The sequence below is a fragment of the Carlito syrichta genome, unplaced genomic scaffold (assembly GCF_000164805.1).
Source record: "Carlito syrichta isolate Samal-C Ts95f unplaced genomic scaffold, Tarsius_syrichta-2.0.1 Scaffold316497, whole genome shotgun sequence".
Lineage (NCBI taxonomy): Eukaryota > Metazoa > Chordata > Mammalia > Primates > Tarsiidae > Carlito > Carlito syrichta.
Genome location: NW_007260593.1, coordinates 192,386 through 213,637, shown reverse-complemented (window position 1 = coordinate 213,637; position 21,252 = coordinate 192,386). Strand labels below are relative to the sequence as shown.

General features: G+C 37.2%; 2 pseudogenes across 1 annotated transcript; one reads left to right on the top strand and one right to left on the bottom strand.

Moving 5' to 3' along the window:
* Nucleotides 1-3,656: 3,656 nt before the first annotated feature.
* Nucleotides 3,657-5,431, bottom strand: LOC103277172 (annotated as a pseudogene). The gene has a single exon (XR_505416.1). The product of XR_505416.1 is annotated as a transcription elongation factor A protein 1 pseudogene (transcript).
* A 2,004-nt stretch (nucleotides 5,432-7,435) lies between these two features.
* Nucleotides 7,436-21,252, top strand: part of LOC103277173 — a 163,226-nt pseudogene continuing 149,409 nt past the window's right edge.

The window sequence follows — 21,252 nt, the reverse complement described above, 5'->3', positions numbered from 1 at the left end:
TTAGAGAAACCAGGCCCCAAGAAAGGTTAGATGATTTTTCCTAAGGTCACACTGTCTCATGTTCTTCTGAAAGACAATGTGGAATAGTGGTTAAGAGTGCAGCCATTGGTAGCAGACTATAGGAATGGAAATCTCAGGTCTTAACTGTGTGATTTTGACAAGTCCCTTAAATTACTGTGTTCTTTTGTTTTCTTTATCTGTGAAATAGGGATTAAAAACTGTATATATCTCATAGGGTGCTATAAGAATGAAAGAAGTTAATACATGAAAAACACTACAACAGTGCCTGGCACTTGATAACCGCCATATGACTTAGTTGTTGTTGCTGTTGCTGCTGTCATTTTTATGATTCTGTCACTCTAAGGCCAATAATTTCCACATATCAAGGTGTCTCTCAACCTTATGATGACTAAATAAATGAACATATACCTCCATGGGTTTCTTATCAAGTCATGTAGAGTTTATCTTGTTAGCAAGTATAGAGTAGAAAACACAAAGGTAAACCACAGATGGTCACATTTGAATTTATACTTTGTGAACTATCTGAATAAATCTTCTGTAGTAGCAAAGAAAATTGACTTTGTTTTTCACTCTGCTCCATGTCAGCATGTGTTTTATGTGCACATTTGCTTTGTCTTAGAGTTTACCATTATCAAAATAACAGAGAAATAAAAATTGTTTCAATGTGAATAGCTTTATTATATGCACATTTTTTTTCTATGAGTTGACAGTGTCATCATGTCTAAATAACCTAAATAGCATTTACTTGACAATGGGCCTCCAGGATGCCACATTGGGCATTGAATGAAAAAGTCACTTAAGTCAAGTATGAGCCTGTCCTTTACCATAGAGTATCTGGAACAACATTCTTTCAAAATGATTGTGCTTTCAACCACTGGTAGATTTAAAATATTCGTCTATTTCTTAATATTTTCTAGTTTTTATTTTTTAAATATTTGGTAATGAATCCAAGCTCCTCTTCTGGTGGCTTTGACAAATACTGCAGTCATATACTTTCACAGTTCTAAGCACACAGAGTTGTGTGCGCCTCCATACATGTGTCTAAAGAGACATAGACCATTTTCCTTGTCACCTAGGTCCACTGACAAAAATTTCAAGACAAAAAGTCATGATTGAGGGTCAGAGAGAACAAGGAAGTGTTCTTTTCTCTTGGTTTATACCAACATTGAAGTTTAAAGAAGATTGCTTCCAATAAATCTAGAATAGATGTGACATTCCCAGGTGATTTATGACTGAAAAATTTGAAAATGGTTCAAAATGGCTATAGGAATCTCTCTCCCCTCTCTAGGTTTCTATACATAAATATAAGAGTGATTTTAACATGAGAAATCACAGTTGCTAAAACACAATGTTAGGCATTACAAGTGACACATTATTCATGTTTTTAATTAAACTTAGGTTTGAGAGGTGTTAAATGTAGATTCATAATCAATACAGGTATCAGTATAGCCTGCTAAATACATACTGTACTATATAAACAATTGCATGTGTTGGGTACCTAGGCTTACTGTGTTGTACTTAAAACAAATTGGACTTACGAATACGCTCTTAGAATGGAACTCATTTGTATGCTGAGGACTTCCTGCATTTATTATTTATATTAGGCTGTGAATTTCTCGGGGACAGAGACTATGGCTTATTCATTTGTATCCAGTCCCTCTTGAGACTTCTCAACAATTATTTATTCACTCATTCACCAATATTGATGTGTCTACTATATGCAAAAATGTTTATTCTGAGGAATATAGCAATGATTAGAAGAGATAAAAAAGCTTCCCTTCATGGAGATTATAGTTTAAGGGGGAGAGACAGATGGTAGACAATAAACAAGTAAAATATGTAGCGTGTCATTTGGTAATAAATTATTTGAAAAACAGGAAGGAGGATTGGAAGTACCATTTTGAGGTGGTTTTTAATGAAAGGTTGCAAAGGCTCTGAGATGGGAACATGCTTGGTGTTTTCAAAAACAGCAAGAAGGTTAGAGTGACTAGAGCATAAGAGATGGGGGAAAATGTCAAGAAATGCATTTGGAGAGGTTAAGGTAGGGAGAGGTATACCTTGTAGGAGCCTTGTAGGCCCTTGTAATGATTTTGGTTTTATGTTGAGAAAAATAGGATGCCATTGCTGCTTTTGAGCAAAGGAAAGACATGATGTGAGGGAGGATGCCCTAAAAAAGGGAATTTATTTATTGAAAATTGTGTATTTAGTCTTACATGTTTAAACTTCAGTCACCTTCAAAATACTATCCATTTGGTATATTACACATATTGAGATGCTTTTTTCACTGTTCAAATCAGTTTTTGAACTCGTCAATTTTGATGCCTTTTAGTGCTTCTGTGGTTTTTTGTCTCACTTCTTCCACATTGGCAAAATGTTTCCTCTTGAAGACTTTTTCCATCCCATCCATGGATACAATACAGAAAGTCACTTGGGGCAATCAGGTGAATAGGGGGTGGGACATAGGGGTCATGTTGTTTTTGTCAAAAACTCCTGAACACCCAATGTAGTGTGGGTAGGTGTGCTCTTAAATCATCCATCATGAAATGGGCAAATGTGTTGAAAGAAGCTCTTTAAAAAATTAACTGAAGTGGAATGCAACCTCTCACAACACTAGCTAGTATACTATGCCAATGGGATCCTAAAACACTCACTTGACAGCGGAAGCCTGTCCTACAAAGACTAGGCCTTCTGAAAAATAATTCTGGTGTTGTTTTTTGTGTGTGTGCGTGTGGGGTCCCCTTGTAATGACTTCGATTTTTAAAGTTTCATTCTGGCTGCAAGGTAGTGAATGTGCTGGGGGGCGGGGATGCAATGGTGTATGCTGGAGACCAATTAGGAAAGTATTTTTATTTTATTTTATTATTTAATTTTAAAGATAATGGGTACAATTCAGGATTAGGTATACAAATGGTCATCGTACAGGTAAAGTTTGGGCTTCCCTTTGGTCCCCACTTTACCTGGTTTGAGATCAGGTACCCTTATTGATGTTGTCCCCCGACTACCCCAGCAGTATCCCACTACTGCCAATCCCTTTCTCATAGTATTATGGTAAATGTTCAGGGTGCACTTAAGAGTGAGAACATGTGGTACTCTGTCCTTTGTTGCTGTGATAGATCACTGAGTATGATAGACTCTAAATCCATCCAAGTTGCTGAGAAGTCCATATGTTTGTCCTTCTTTATGACTGTAATATTGGATTATGTATATATACCACTTTTTTTTTAATCAGTCCAATTTCGATGGGCAGCACAGTTGGTTCTATGTTTTTGCTATTGTGAATAGTGCTGCAATAAGCATGCATGCACAGGTATCTTTTTCATAGAGTGATTTGAGTTCCTCCAGGTATATTCCCAGTAGGGGGATTGCTAGGTCATATGGAAGGTCAATTTCTAGTTCTTTTAGAAATTGACACACTGTTTTCCAAAGAGATTGAAGTAGTTTGCATTCCCACCAGCAGTGTAGAAGCATTCTTTTTTCTCTGTATCCTCACCAGCATCTGTTGTTTGTTTTATTAGTGATGGCCATTCTTACTGGGGTTAGGTGGAATCTCAATGTGGTTTTGATTTGCATTTCTCTGATGATTAGTGAGGCTGAGCACTTTTTCATGTGCCTGTTGACTGAAGAAAATATATATATTTTTTTCCAAAAGTAAAATCTATTAAGAACAAGTAACATACATATACAAGAAATTACAAGAAATGATGATCACGGTTAGTTACAGATGCAAAACAGTATCTAATATCCAAGGTCTGTGAACATAATAATTAAAATCAAATTCATACGCTAGTTCAAATATTATGTACAATTTAGATAAGCTGTTCAAGTATTATTTGAATACACACCATATTTGGTAAAACTAAAATTATATTACCTTTTCTCCTCCCCTAATATCTGTAGATACATGCCAATATAGGAAAAAAAATGTAATTTCCATTTTTGTATTAGTAACAAAGAATAACAGAGAATTTTTACTGTGTATGTTTCACACTGTAAAAAGTAAGTTACGGTACATTTTCCTTTAAGAAGGGAACAATATTAAAATAAACTGCCAGAAGTTTAATTGATAAAAGTTTAATAACAACTTATTTAAAAAACAAAGGAAATGTTTTGAAAGAGATGCCATACAATTATTATATGGTCTCCCTACTGATCTGAAACTACTGAAGGCATTTAAGGAAGAGATGTTAGGTCAAAAACAAAGACTAACCCAAGGGATATATGCTGCTTTAAAAATCTGATCTGCAGGAAACTAGTTGCTTGGCCTAGTTTTAAAGCTAATTACAAAATCCGTTTTCTTAATGGTCCAGACATATTTCCAATTCTTCCAACTCAACAGAACTTCCATCGATTTCCACATTCGTTACAGACAACAAATGTTGTCATTGGTTCATCAGCACTACGGGTTTGTACCTGTGTGTAAGTGCAATTCTTCTTTTTACATTTGCCACATGTGAACAAGTCAGTCTGGGTTCCACCTGTCTTGGCCATCTGATGTTCTCGGATGGCTTCTTTGGTCAAGTTTTTCCGCATCTCTTTGAGCTCATCACTAGCCATTTCCTCTGCTGTCATTCTAGCAAATAAGTCAGGAGGATATTCCCGCACAGTACATTTTTCCTTAAATTTGGATTCTTTGCATCTTTAAGATTTGATATCCTACTTCATACTCTATTTTTGTATTTCATGTCTGTATTCCTTATTTCTTGATATATAGCCTCCTCAATTTGAGGTCCTAATTCTTCCTCATCAGCTCCAATGGCAATGTAGTCATCTCCTGTTCGAAGAGCTGCAGCAAGCATCTCCCTACACTTTAATCGCACAGAATCAGAAGTACTTGGTACCCGAGGAAAAGAAGAAACGTAAGTATCTCGAGCATTTGTCTCATCCTTTCTGCTGCTTACATTGCTGCTGGAGCTACTTTCTTCTCTTGCTTCAGGGCTATTCTGTGATGTAATTGCAGGTTCTTTTTTCTTTTCGTCAGGGTCTTTCTCAGTTGATGGCCCATCTAGTAACTTTTTCCAGGATTTTATGAGAGACGTTGCTAAAGATGTAACTTCTTCATCTGTACTCTGCTTGCGAATAGCATTAACTGACATTCCAATTCTTGTGGACTGTAATAATTCCAGGGTCATAGGAATATTCTTAAGTTCCTTCAGCAAATCCAGTGCACCAGCCGCGTTCTTCTTCTGCACCGTCTTGTCCATCTTCTTGGCGATGCGGACCACCTCGTCCTCCATGGCTCCGGCCGTCTTCCCGCGCCCAGCCCGCCGGGAAGGGGAGATGGGCGACGCTGGAGCGGAGGCGGCGGCAGGAAGCGAGCCCCGGCGCCCGGCGAGCCGCCCCACGGCAGGCCCAGGCCTAGGCCCTTCCTCACCCACCAAGCCCGCGACGGCGGCGGCGGCGGCGGCCCCGCCCCTCCCGAAGAAAATATTTTGATAGTCCAGGAGGGAAATGATGGCAGGAATTGGTGTGGTGGTAGAGAAGGAGAGAAATCTGTTTGGATTCTGGGTAAATTTCAAAGGTATTACCAATGGTATTTACTAATAGATCGCATTTGGGATGTAAAAGACAGGAGTCAAGGATGGTTTCAAGTTCTTTAACCTGAGCAAACAGAAGAGCTAAGTAGACAATATATTAAGATGTGGTAGATCATGAGAGGTGCAAGTTTGGGAAGGGGTGGGAACCAGGAGTTCAGATTTGATATGCTAAGTTTGAGACATCTTTTAGATAAGCAAGTAGAGGTATCAGTTGGATATTCAAGTGTGTGGCACAGGGGAGAGACCCATGTTGGAACTACAAATTGAGGAGTTATGAACTTATAGACAGTATGCACCAAGAGATGGCATGAGATTAGACTGTTGTTGAATCACCTCTCTATATATTCATTGATAATATAGTATCTACCTTCTCTCTAAGCATGCTCTCTCTGGTATTAATTCAAACCAAACTAGGTGTCTCCATAAACCATTTATGGAATTTGTAAGTTTGTAGATTTAGGAGTTTAAGTAGTTTCTACAATGTCTGTGCCTAGAATAGTGCTAAGTGGTGTGGGGATGATAAAGAGGCATAAGACTCAAATCCTACCTCAAAGACCTTAACATTTAGTTAGAGAATTATGATCTTGACTTGTGAAACTTCATTTATACTACAGTGTAAGCCATTTAAACACATTACTCAATCGATAAGCCTTTATTGAGTGATTCGTGTGTTCTCTGTGCTTGCTATAAATGCAATAGGAATTCCAAAAGGTAAGACAGTATATATGGGAGATGAGCCACCATTTAGATTTCTGTAAATTTCTTGGAAAATACATTTGATGAAGAAAAATAAGAGTCAATATCACTGCAAAGTAAAATCTTAAAATTATATGAAAGGATCAAGTTGCAAAGTTACAGCAGTGGAAAGAAATGGTGGTGATAAAATAATGTGAAGAATGAAAATAGGAACATGTTTACAGGGTTTTTAACTTTACTGAAGACTTTGACATCTCAGATGGCACTTGATCTTCTCAGACCTCTTTGTGCTAAGTAGGGCAGTTAATGCCTCTACTGGCCCTAAGAGCTTCAGTCGCTCCTAGCTCAGTATTCTGTGGGGAAAGGGGGTTCTTTCGGTGATTTATCATGAAGTTTAAAACTGCTATTTCTAAAACCGATTTAGATCCTGCTGTTCCTATACCAGGACACTCACCAGAAGTGTCGTTTACATCCTCTCTGTACTACGAAGAACAAAAATTTACTACCACCTAACTCATTAAAAATGCTCTGCAGGCCTGAGGTTCAAAAGTCACAATAGGAACACAAAGAGCTCAGTTCCCCTCAAGGACTCTTTATTTTATGAGCTCTCTCACTCAAAATACTTCCCTTCCTCAGAGCCCCTGTCTTAAAATGTAATATTAAACTAGAGGCAAGAATGTGTTCTTTCTGAATATAGTTCTCTTACCAGTTTTTATTTCAAATGTGGAATGTGCTGAGTAATCTTTATACTCCTCAACACTTTCAAATCTGACCACTGACTTTAACATTAAACACACACACACACACATGCAAACAACATAGAACAGCATTGTCTTCTATTTGCGTTCCAATACAAATATTTTTGAAGTCTGTCTCTCTTTTACCTTGAGTATTTTCTGGTGCTGCAACCTCCAGCTTAAATCCTAAAGGCTTGACAATGTCTGCAAGTAACACAAAGTGTTATTGTTGCCTCCAACTAGCTTCATGTCATCTAGTTTGTCTTTTGCTTCACTCCTTTGATAGTATTATCAGGACCAATTGTGAATCTGCCAGATGCATTTCCTCACAAAAGGACAAATCTCAGAAGGCCTGTGTTTTCCCATTCTCTTTCAGGACGGTTTGCATTAAAGGACTTCCTCATCCTTTTTTTTTTCTTTCATGAAACTGAGCTGGCTTAATCAGAGATGGAGCAAACAGACTACAAACCCTACCAACCTCTGTCAAAAGTCAAGCATGAAATGGATCTAGCTTATACCAGTTCTTCAGAAGAGAGTGAAGATGAAAGAAAACCAAGACAGTCATACAACTTCAGGGAAACTCTGCATGAGTATAACCATGAGCTGAGGATGAATTATAATAGCCAGAGTAGAAAGAGGAAAAAAGTAGAGAAATCTACCCAAGGTATGCTTTTATTGGATTTTTTAAACTAATATTATTTCTCATTAGTGAATGCATGTGTGCATAAACTTATTGTTTCAAAAATAAATTTGCTGATGTTAACTGGTTAATAATTTGCCCTGCAAACATATGCTCACTGAATCTGTTTCATATGCCAACTTAGCTGAGGTTGTAGGGTACATGTGATTTTTACGGATTATGCATGAATTTTGATGCAGCAATCCTCTTATCAGAGCATTCAAAATTTGTTTAATCCTACAATTAGCCATTAACAGACTGAAAGATAAATAATTCATAGTGAGATGAAAAGTAAACAGCTAAGTGCTTTTCAAATCATTGCTTATATAGGACAAAAGTCTCAAATAAATATTTAGCTGCTGACAAAGCTAGTAGGTTACTGGAGACCACCAAACAAGGGCCCAGAAAGTCTGTCACCAGAATGTAGAAACCTTGTGCAGCAGCCCAGTCTGAAGAGAAATAATTTTTAGAACCTTCCCACCGCTGTCATATTTTGGAACATATTCTTTGGACAACCTTGATTTCTCAATTATAGATTGACAAGACAGTTTCTAACAGACAAAATAAATGGTAAATAGAAATATGATTTCCAATTTCAGTTGCTAGAAAAGTAGAGTTACACACTATTTTGAGTATATAGAAAAAAGATATTGACATTGGCAATAGTTATTTTTATGAATAAGTTAATGCTGAGATTAAATAAATCTGATTAATCCAGATCAGTGATTTTCAAAGTATGGACTCTGGACTAACAACATCAACATAACCTGAGAACTTTTTTTTTTGAGTTGGAGTCTCACTCCATCACCCAGGCTGGAGGGCAGTGACACACTCACAACTACCCCAGCGTCGACTCACTGGGCTCCAGCAATCCTTCCACCTCAGCCTTCCAAGTAGCCACAAATACAGGCATGCGCCACTACTCCTGGCTAATTTTTGATTTATTGCAGAGACGAGGTCTCACCAAGTTGCTGGGCTGGTCTCCAACCCATGGGCTCAGGTAATCCAAAACTTTTTAAAATACAGGTTCCCAGGCCCAATCCTAGACCTATTGAGTCAGAAATTCTGAAAGTGTGAGTTATTTGTAGTTTAACAGACCCTAGAGGGGATTCTGATTCCTCATCAATTTTGAAGATCACTGCTCCATCCACTGACATATTTTACTCAGATGGCTTAAATAATCACATCGATTTGGATGAATTACAAATATTTATCTTCAGCCCTAACCTCCTCCTCAACTGAAGTCCTAAATTTTAATTTACCTGTTAGACATTGCCAAATTAGTAATTACAAATTAGTAATACATTGGTTTAGGCAATGTAAGCCAATCTATGTAAAGTGGAAGCAAGCGTCTTAACATCTCCAATCCCACTCTTCTTCCTTGTGTCACCAATGTCTGTTAATGATGTTCCCATTCTTCTAATCAACCACCAATACTTTCTGTATCTAGTCAGTTGCCTCATCCAGCAGAGTTGATTTCTATATCTTTCAAATCCATATACTCATCATTATCATTACTCTCATTATTTCTTTCCTAGACTTTTTTTTGTTTGCTTTTTTTTTTACTTGTTTTTCTGACTGGCCTCCCTGGATCTCATCTCATCCCTCTTTAATCTCTTTGCTGTGTTCTTACGTTTTTCTTGAAACTCCTTTTCCTGCTCTCTTTCTTCATATCCTGCCATCTTTTAAGGCTTAATTTATAATCTTTCTTTGCGATTGAACCCTTGCACCATAATCTCCAATACCATCACCACCCCATTGTGCAGGTTATTTCTTCATCCATAAATTTCGAGGATACTTTATTTGTACCTATTTCTAACTTTTATAATTGTATATGTTCTCCTAGATTATGCACTCAGTGAAGATGAGAATCATGATTTCTTTACTAATCTTTATTTTACTACAGAATTTTGCATACAGTATGTGCTTTATAATTGTTGTATTTAAGTAATTAGTTGCTATCAATTGAAATACAAGTACTTATTGTACACTGAAAACTGCTCTTTAAATATTAACATGTTATCCTGGGGATTTTAAAAGAGGAAAGGGAGCAAGAGGGTCAAGGGTTGAAAAACTACCTAGTGGGTACTATGCTCACTATTTAGATGATGGGTTCAATAGAAGCCCAAACCCCAGAATTGCACAATATACCCACCTAACAAACCTGCACATGCACCCCTATATTTAAATTTTTAAAAAGACTGTGTATGAACTATAGCAAGTGATTGGGTATGCACCATCCTGCATATTTCTGTTGTTGCAGAGTATTAAAATGACTTGCCATTTTAAAAACAATTGAAATGAATATCATTGACAAAATAAAAACATGTTACCATGCCAAATATAGTTATTAAAAATGAAAACCACTGTATTCTAATTGGTACTGGAATCTTGCATTTAAAAAATTTTTAAGTTGAACAAAAGTTTAACATATTCATATTAACATTTAAATATATATCAAATATTTGTGATATTAATTATACTACTCATTTTTATCTCAGCATAATTGATAAAAGTTTAGTGTCTGTCTTTTTAAGTAATTCATTTTTAATCTTCCCTGTTTTTTCAGTTGTCTATGTATATTTGCTCTAAACTAATTTTCTTCTCCTGCCTGAGTGAACACTGGGAAATATTTTCCTATGGATTTTTTTTTTAAGAAATGTGTAGTTTCCATTAAAATATTTATCTGTATATGTGTCCATATGGAAGATGAATTTACAATTGTGACTTGAGTGTTGTGGTCCTAGGGTGTTGTGAGTTTAAATGGTTGACCTAATATGTTGTGATTTTAAATGACAGGCCAGGCTCGGTGGCTCAGTCTATAATCACAGCACTTTGGGAAGCCAAGGAGAGTGGATTACCTGAGCCTGCAGGTTCGAGACAAGCCTGGGGCAACTTGGTGAGACCTCACCTCTACAATAAATAAAAAAATTAGCCAGGCAGGGTAGCACGCCTATAGTTTTGGCTACTTGGAAGGCTGAGGCGGAAGGATGCCCAGAGTCCAGCAGCTCAAAACTGAGGTGGCCATAAGTGTGCCACTGCGCTCCAGCCTGGGCGATGGAATGAGACTCTGACTCATAAACAAACAAACAAACAAACAAATAAATAAGAAGGCACTCTGGTAATAGTTTTCTAAAAGTAGAAGTAATTTTATGCCAAGTCAGTATAAAGAGCTGGACAGTCTCAGATCTTGTCTCTGCAATGTGAGCAAAAAGTATTTGGGGTGAGCAGAGTTTGTGTTTTGTGATGCCATCTTAACTTTCTTTTAATTAACTATTTTTACTCGATAAGCTTTTTTTTTTTTGAGTTGGAGTCTCACTCTGTCGCCCAGACTGGAGTGCAGTAGCACGCTCTTGACCACCTCGACCTGCTGGGCTCCAGTAATCCTTCCGCCTCAGCCTTCCAAGCAGCTGGAACTAAAGGCGTGCGCTACGATGCTCAGCTAAATTTTTGTGATTTAATGTAGGGACGAGGTCTCGCCAAGTTGCTCGGGTGGGTCTCAAACCCATGGGCTTATACAATTCACTCACCTCGGCCTCCCAAAGTGCAGGAATTACAGGCTGAGCCACTGAACCTGGTCTCAATAAGCTTTTATTTAGCACTTTATGTGTCAAACCTTAAAGTCAATTCTGGGAATGGAGCTGACTGTAGAAAACTCTCAGTGGTGGAGAAAACAGACATTCAAAACAAATTATTGCAATTAAATGCATTAAGAACTTTCACAGTTAAATAAACTGCTATGGAAGGACATAAGATGAAATAACTAACTTTTTCAAGGGAATCAGCGTTCATTGAAAAGTGATATTTGATCTATGTGTTAACATTTAATAAATGTCACCAGGATGCTAAGCGAATAGATAAGGAAGCACAAAGTAAAAACCTTGAAAAGGCCTTGAATGGTGAAACATTCAATATGGTTAGAGAAAGGTACATTGGAGTCAGATTGTGAAGTTTTTATCTGTCCAATTTAGGTTTTTAAATTATTATTATTTCCTTCAAACATTAGAAAAAACACTTGATTGGTGGAGAATTTCATGATGAATTATAATTTTTAGGATGAGAAGTGTGTAAGAGAATTGTAGAAGTGTAGGCCACAGTATAGAAGATTGATTGCAGTTGGGAATAACTGGATACAGGGAGAAAATCTATGAGGTCACTGAATTAGGCCAAAGCTAAGAATAGCAATAGAGTTCTAAACAATGACTGTGGAGGTGAAAAGATACATTCAAGAGATATAAGTGTGGTCGAATTAATAGGACTTGATAATTGGTTGCCAGTTGGAGTTAAAAGAAATGAGTCAAGAATAACTCTAAAGTTTCAAATTTGGGAGACTGGGGGGGGATGGTGATTCATTTACCAAGTAAAGGAACATTTTAAGAGGGACTAGTGTGGAAGGGAAGAATATGAGTTTCTTTGTGGACATGTTAAGTTTAAGAAGCCTGATGAGATATGCAGGTAGTTTTCCCCATCAGGCTGTTGGAAATGTGTGTCTAGGATTCAGGACGTGTCTGGGCTGTTGATATACATTGATTTGAACTCATCAGTATCTTAGAGTAGGAGATGATTGGGAATGGATGAGATTACCTGGAAAGGGAGTGTAGGGTTCAGACTAGAAAAAGGCCAAGGATAAAAAACCAAATCTATCATCCATGAACTGACATAAACACGTTTTGAACCTATTTATATTTTTAGCCAGCACCATCCATCAGTGCACTGACTAATATAAGCCAAAGTATAAAGATCCAAGAGCTGAAAGTCTGGAAATGGAATCTCATCCACCACTGACTCACTGATCTAAAGAGACACCTCAGAGGGAAAATATGTACCTATTTGAAGAACAGATGAGTCATTATATATTAGGCAAAATGGCATACCCAATTATCATCTTTCTGTGAGATCTGGAATCCTTTTTGTTGTATTATCCTATGACCTAAGAATCAGAGGAAATATTTTTAATTTTCACAAGAATATAGCCGTGGTTTCATGTTACATCAATCTAGTAAAGTTGAGCCTAACTCATTATTTTTAAGGAATAAGATTCTCAGAAAATCATTGAGTTTTAGGTCAGGAAAGAAGAAAGTAAACATAACATTAACTGGGCATCTGCTATAGTGACGGGTACTATACTATATGCTTTTCAAGTTTACTAGCTTTGCTTTGCAGCCTTAAGCAAGGTACTTCAGCTTTGAGCCTATTCTGTCACTTGCAAACTTGACTTCAACATCATTATTGTCTTCATCACAATAATAATAAATCTTGAATTAATTATACCTACTTTATTTCAGCACTCTAGTAGGGGCTTTACATTTGCTCCTCATAAACACCTTATGAAGTATGAAATATTATCCTCAGTTTACAGATGAGATTAACTGAGGCTTGAAAAGAAATAACTTTCCAGAGGTTCCACAGATAAAGAATGGTGAGAGATGGGATTAGAAATCATAGCCGTAGCTCCAAAACCCCCATTCTTCACTATGCTACACTGCCTTCCCTACCTGCATTAGGGGGTTGTGATAAGGATTGATTGTCACCACTCGTGGACAATGATTAAAAATTCAAAATAACATAGTTTCCCTTGATTTTCTTCCTCAACAACCTTGCCAGCTTCTTTATGTTCCAGAGACCAAGGGATTACTAGGATGTTAAATGCCTTCTATTTTGATTATCATTAGAAAAGGGCAAATGATATGCTATATAATTTATCATGAAATATTCCTGAGTCTATTTATTTCTACTTTTGAGAGAAGTTAATGTTTTGTCCAATTCAGGGCTTGTTTTGGGGACATATTAATGAGAAGAAATACTATATCCGGTCCAAAAATATGTTCATATTCTCTTTATTTGCCAAGAAAGCCGCCACTCTCACTGCCAATGCACACATGGAGTGCTGGCTTCTAAAATGGATTTTCTTATTTTCTGAAAGCATTTGAATTAAGAGATGGGTACTAATCTAATATTAGTCACAATTCCTTGCTAACAGGATGAATGAGCCCTTGTCAGGCTTATTTTATATAAGTTTTGGCAGGTTGAGTAGCAGGGTTAGATTTCCTGGAGGCATACAGGCTAGCAATTGTTGTTCCCAAGCAGCCTTGCTTCCAAGAAAGGCATCCATTAACTGAGAAATTAGTACAGAATACATGAAAATGTAAATGTATGGATATATAAACCAAGGGTCATAATTTTAATTATGAAAATTACCCAGTAATTTTTATATAGATAAGATTGGTTTTGAATGTAGCCATTTTACTGCAAAGTAATTATGAATGAAAAAGAGATAATGTGAGGACCTGTTACAAATCCCATGAGATAATAGACTTCTAAGACATTACATCTGTCACAAACATTTCATTTCTCCCATCTTTTTTTTTTTGAGTTGGAGTCTCACTGTTGCCCAGACTGGAGTGCAGTGGCCGCTTCCAGCCACCGCAGCCTCGACCTGCTGGGCTCCGGCGATCCTTCCGCCTCCGCCTTCCAAGTAGCTGGAACTACAGGCGCACGCTACCACGCCTAGCTAATTTTTTTGATTTATTGTAGAGATGAGGTCTCACCTGCCCAGGCGGGTCTCGAACTCTCGGGCTCAGGCAATCCACTCACCTCAGCCTCCCAAAGGCACGGGATTACAGGCTGAGCCACCGAGCCGGCTATTTCTCCCATCTTAACCTGCTTTTTTGAGGTTTCTTTTTCTCCTAATATGGTTTTGTTTGGTTAGTTGATTGTTTTTCTTTTGGGGATTGCAACCTGAATCTAAATCTCACATTATCGCCATCTGGTGGGAAAAAATTAAAACTGCCAATTGGTATTTGTCAAGATTGCATGAAAAAAAGCTTATCTATCATCCATCCACCCATCCATCCATCCACCCATCCACCCATCCATCCATCCATCCATCCATTTGTTCATTTATTATTTTATGCATCAGTACTTATTTAATGTCAACTATCTGCCAGGTACTGTGCAAGACAAAGGAAGTTTATTTTGAAATAAATGGTCCTAGTGGCTATGATTTGCCCCCCTTTGCCCCAAGTTGATACACCACTTCATTCCACAGCTGCTTAATCAGCATAGCCACCTGTGGGTTCAAGAAATAGACAGAAAGGCAAATTGAAAGCACATTTCTCTATTTGTATTTCAAGCACTTAGCAGCAGTATAAGCTATTGTTTTCTTGTATCTACACAGTTTAGAGAACACACTCCTACAAAATTCTTGAAAGAACTCTTAATCTCAGGATCTTTATTTACGTGGCAAAGATACTGGAGGGAAGGTGTACTATTAAAGTTTCAAGACTTACAAAATGAAATTTTCAGCAGCAATCGATAAATATGCAATGAATTTTCTGCTGTGAGCATGTTATGCTTCTAGTTATCACAAATTTATAGCATAACAATCTATAAAGACTGTTCTGAAAGAACTTAGATTATAGGGTGGATGCAGTGGCTCATGATTGCTATCCCAGAACTTTGTGGGACCAAAGTGGGAAGATTGTTTGAGCCCAGGATTTTGAGACCAGTCTGGGCAACATAACGAGATTTTATCTCTACAAAAAATAAAATAAAATTAACAGGGTGTGGTGGCACATGCCTGTAGTCTCAACTACTTGGAAGGCTGAGATGGAAGGATCACCTGAGCCCAGGAGTTTGAAGCTGTGTTGAGCCATGACGGTGCCACCGCATTCCAGCTGGGGCTACAGAGTGAGACCTCAACTCAAAAAGAAATTAAAACAAAAGAACTTAGACTATAAGAGAAAATTAATCAAGTTATTTACAACAACTTCATTTGACTTGTATCTTTCAGCCAGTAGTATTTTATGCAAATTTGTTCAATAAACATTTACTTATACAGCATCATAAACTGTAATGGAATGTCCTTGTCACTTGTGCTGCTGCTTCTTATACCTATCCCATGGCAGACATCACTAATTAATCATGATGCTTTTTCTGCTGAGTACAACTGCAGCCTCACACTCTTTTCAACACAACACTTCAGGCAAGCATTTTCAATCATTCAGAGTTGGCAAAAGATGAACCCTGTTTCTTTTTTTTTCTTTTTTGAGTTGGAATCTCACTCTGTCACCCAGACTGGAGTGCAGTGGCTGCTCCCAGCTACCGCAGCCTCAACCTGCTGGACTCTGGCTATCCTTCCGCCTCAGCCTTCCAAGTAGCTGGAATTACAGGAGAGCTACCACGCCCGGCTGATTTTTTGATTTATTGTAGAGACGAGGTCTGGCCAAGTTGCCCAGGCGGGTCTCGAACTGTGGGCTCAGGCAATCCACTCACCTCAGCCTTCCAAAGGCACGGGATTACAGGCTGACCCACTGAGCCCGGCTGAACCCTGTTTCTAATCTGTGGTCGGCTTATCTGTGCCAAGTTCTGTGTTAAGGTATATATGTGACTGAGCCCGCGGTTTCAAGACCCACCTGGGCAACTTGGTGAGACCTCATCTCTACAATAAATAAAAAAATCAGCTGAGCGTAGTAGCGCATGCCTGTAATTCCGGCTACTTGGAAGGCTGAGGCGGAAGGATCGCCAGAGCCCAGCAGGTCGAGGCTGCAGTGGCCATGCCTTCATGGTCTCAATGTTCTTGGATAAAGAAGAGACAAGATTATCTACTGAAAATGTGGATCAAGTCAAAGACTTCCAATGAGTAATGAGATAAGTTTTAAGTAGGCCAAAAATGCATTGTACATACACATCTGAAGTTCAGATAAGGTGGGACTGAAAAGGGAGATTGTGGGACTATTAATGACAACAAATGCTTTTGACAAGTATGTGTCAGGTTCTCTAAGTGGGTTCACATATTTTTTTTTATTTGACCCTTATTGTGACTCTGATGTAGGGAATCATCATGGCTTCTATTTTATAGAATCACACACCTTGAATAAGTAATAGAGCTGAGAAGAGGCACTATGGCCTATAATTCTTTCCACCACACTACTAGATGCATCTCTAGTAGATGATGTTTACACTGTGCTATAAGCATTAAATATTCATCCTCTTTTGGAATAAGAGTGCTTTCCAAACCGTATTGAGTACCAAACTGAATATGCAAATCTTTTATTTTGGGGGTACCATTCTTATAACTGATTTAAAGTTAAGATATGTACTTTATCATATTAAAGTTTCATTTTCTAATGACAGAGAAAGTCCAGCCTCTCCTCCGTATTGCTACCAGTGATCTTTCTAAAACACAAATAAGATCATACCATTTTTTGGAAAATCCTTCTATGTCTCCCAACGCTTAACGTAATGGTTCTTCACAGCAATGAGTAAAACACTACTAGATAATTTGAGAAGTTGATCACAACTCTGATTATTTTCAGATAAGATGCACATACACACAGTATTTTGTCATTCACTTCATGGGGCTCAAGAAGCCCTTGAAAGACTTTGCATCCATGCGCCATGAGTTAAAAATTTTCTGCTAAATGAATTTCACTTTCCTTAGTTAATGAAATGGAGGTCCTTCAAAATTTAGCACTAAAAGGAAAGCTAAAGGGATGTGGGGGTGGGAGGCCACCAAGCAGTAAACTCTGTGCCTAAGTTACCCTTGCATTATGTCATCTTGATTTACTACTATCATCATCAACTAGGAAGTTTTTCACATAGTAACAAATCCACAGACGGTCTGGGTTTTTGTTTCTAACAAGGGAGGTATTTTTTTTAATGTAAATGTTTACACAAAACACCTGTATATACAAATATCTTCAAGTAATGCTTATGGGTACAAAAATATATATGGTACAGGTAAGTTTGGAATGCAGTATTAGAGAAGGGAAAAGAGCCAGATAAGTGGAGAAATTAAGGAGGGCTATTTATAGTGGTGCAGTATAAAAGTTGCACCTTCAAGCATCTTTTTGAAGGCCATCATTTCTGTAAAACTTCCCCTTTTCTCTTCATCAGTTAGCTGGTAGTATAGATAGCCACAGTTAGTGAAAACCCATCATTTTCCAGATATCAATTTCTTACCAAATGGTAGGAGTCACCTAGATGGACTAAATTTGGTTGAAATAATGATCTGAAATTAACTTTAGAAACAATATACAATTACATCTAATTACATACATATTGCATGACTATGATTTTACCTTTTACCATCAAGTCTCTTGGTGGACATTCTTTAGCCAGGAATAGCTAGGTAAGTTTCTCAGTCCTTTTGCCTTGCTGCTTCTGAAGCTCCATGGCTTTTTCTCTCAGTCTGAAAATAACATTTGCCTTTGCATACTCATTCCATTTCTACTGTCTATCACTGAGCCCACTTTGCTTAATGCCATGCTCAAACCTTTAATGCTTCTTCTAAATCTAGATGAAAAACTGTGCCACAGTATGGGGAATGATTCTTGTGTTCTCTTAAATAACTTTACTTAGTGAAATTGTGAATTTCCTTTGAAGATCTACATAACTTTGGAATGAAAAGACTGGTTTTCTGGCTAAATGTCAAATAGGTGACTATCCCCTGGGAAACAAAGCAACTATCCTTTTTTGGATACATAATTTTGTTCCTCCCTTTGAATTGCTTTAGCTACCAGGCAGAATCAGAAGGATATACATCCCAGGGAGTGTGAAGACTGGGTGAAATAAAAGGTTGTTTTTTGTTTTCCATTTAACACTTTAGGGGCCATTTATTATATAGTTAGCACAAAGGAACAGAGACAAGGGTAAGTCAGATTATTTGAATGAAAAACACAATAGGTAACATGGCTGAAGTCGAGAGACTGTGGAAGAATGATGAAAAAGAAAGGTTGCTGAAATTAGAATGAAGCAGTTGCTAAACCTAGAGTGAAGTAAAAAAGTATAGATTTGATTTAATAGATGACAGGGAACCTCTGCAGAATCTTGAAAAGTTTCTGTTCAAAGGGTTGACTGAAACTAGATCCAAATTACATGCTGATCCTATTTTATTACAAAGATTTGAGGAAGATTAAGAATTGGAATTTTGAAATGTAGGTATGTTCATGTGAACAGTCAAAAGCAGTTTTAAAAATCCTCAAAGGCATAAATATGAGGTATGCCAACATGTCCTATCAGGAAATTGTCCTGTCACAAAACAGTTATTCTGCTTTTTGGTCATCTGTGATGCAGAACTGGATCTATATACAAATAAGTTCTATTTATTTTCAGCAATTTTCTTTCTTATTATAATTCTGAAAGGGTCTAGAGGTGATAGAAGATAAATCTTGAATCCCATAGAACCTTAGAAATATTCTCATTGAAGCTTTTATACCAAAAACTGAGGATTCTGCTGTCCCATCAGTATAAACTAAAACATATGCTGTACTATTTTGGTGCCAATCATTCCTGTGACATATGAAACATTTAATTTTATTACTCTTAATTCTGTTTCAATAAATGACCCTTTGTATCTTTTATGTCATGGAAGAAAACAGTTAGAAATGAGTTCAAAGACAAATAAATAAATAAAAAGGAAATGTCTATACCTTTCACAGAATTTAAAAGTTTAAATTAAGATTAACTTCTCAAATTTCAACTGAGACATTTATATGGCTTCACAAAGTTCAATTATGTCTTCTCACTAATGGGTCAAGTCCAGAGTTTCAAGAACATTTAAAAATTTTCACATTAACATACAACCAGGCTGAATGCTAATGTGTCTCAAATTAATCAATAAATATGGTCCAAAATCACCTTCACTAATTAGAAAAAAGTAATTTGTGGTTTTGATAAATGGGCTGGTCACAATAAATTCAGAATTTTTTGTAAAAAGTCATCTCTGGTTTTGATAAATGGGCTGGTCACAATAAATTCAGAATTTTATTTTATGTTTTATATGTTTACATACACATACTTATGCCATATATTTAGTTATCAGCAATCTATATATATGTAATGGAATTCACTCTATGTTTTTTAACATCGATTGCATTTTCTTAAGCAAGTAATACATGTTTATAATAATGGAGAGGCAAAACAGAAGAGAAGCTACATGGAGCAGCATCTAAAATTTGTACACTGATACTTGTGCTCCTATTTCTTCTGTAACTCCCCATCCCCAATATTCTAAGCCCCAGGTTTGCTTGGCAGGTGTTAGTACTTGGCAAGCTATGTGTTTCTCAATATTTTCCCTCAGTCTACCTCTTGGATAAAGCTGATTTCTGAAGCATACTAACTACCATCCAGCCAAGATGGTCAGTCAGTGTGTTCTTTTCAGTCTGCATTATGATTGACAGGACCAATGCATCTGACCAATGGATGATTGAACATATCTAATCAGTTTAACTGAAAAATAAAAATGGGCTGGCTATACCATCTTTCTGCTACCATGCTTTTGGTATCTACTTTAGAGCTTGTATTTGGCACATAATAGATATTCAATGACTATTTATTGAACAAATAATTTATTAAATGTATAGCACTTAGCACTCTCTTTTGGCAAACTAAGTTGAAAAGAGGTTCAAATTTAAATATTGGCCACCTTGATTGTTATATATCTTTTAAAACTTTTAATAGAAAACTATGTGGTAGTTTCAGTAAATAATGCTTTGTCATACCATAAAAATCGAGTTTAAATAAAAGTTACACAACTGAAATGTAATTTTATAGCTTTTTGCAGTTAACAAGTTAGCCTGAAATTTATTGATGACAGACTCTAAAATGTACGAGTTTGTTTTTTCCCCCCATGCTTTAGTTTGTAGAGTTGGGTTTGGATGTGGAATTGATTTAGAGCTTTGTGTGTGCGCGGAAGAATGTTATTCTGGTCAGTTACCTATACTTTTATTGCACTAAACTATAGACATAGAAGCCATTGAAGAATGGCCTCAGTGTGGAAATGATAACCCCTTCCCATCCTCTCCCACAGTGGGAGATTTTCTGTCCTCTCAATAATTCTGCTTTCTAAAAAAAAAGAAGAGAACCTAAAGCATAGAGGTGACTTTGTGTTTTTGATATCTGTCTCATTTTTATCAATGTCAACTGCCAGGGGTGATGAAAATGGAGATACCCCAATTAAATGAGGCTCTTTATTTATTTAGTTGTTGGTTGTATTGTGACAATAAGTTGAGCTAAGCCAGGCACGGTGTCTCATGCCTGCAATCTTAGCACTTTGGGAGGCTTAAGTTAAAGTCTGGCTTGAGCCCAGGAGTTCCAGATTAGCCTAAGAAACATAGTGAGAATTCATCTCTACAAAAACAATTAAAAAATTACCCAGGTATGGTGGCATATGCCTACAATCCCCACCACTTAGGAGGCTGAGGGAGAAGGATAGCCTGAATCCCAGGAGGTGAAGGCTGCAATGAGCCGTGATCATCCCGCTACACTTCAGCCTGGGCAAAAGAGTGAGATTCCAACTCAAAAAAAAAGATCTAAAATGTATATGTGCAACTTTTATTTACATGTACTCATGTATTATGGGATAGAAATTTACATTTCAATATAAAGTTTGGAGCCTATGCTGTTTGAATTCACAATTCTAAGAACAGTGTGAAGGCTGTCACACTGGAATTTGTAATCTTATTTGACATCCAGATTCAACAAGAGTGGGTTCAGAAAGTTGCCTTTTCAATAAACTAAACAAACTTCTTACAAGTCATTCTTTTGGTGAAAACACTTGCACCTTTGCTAAAATAAGGCTTAA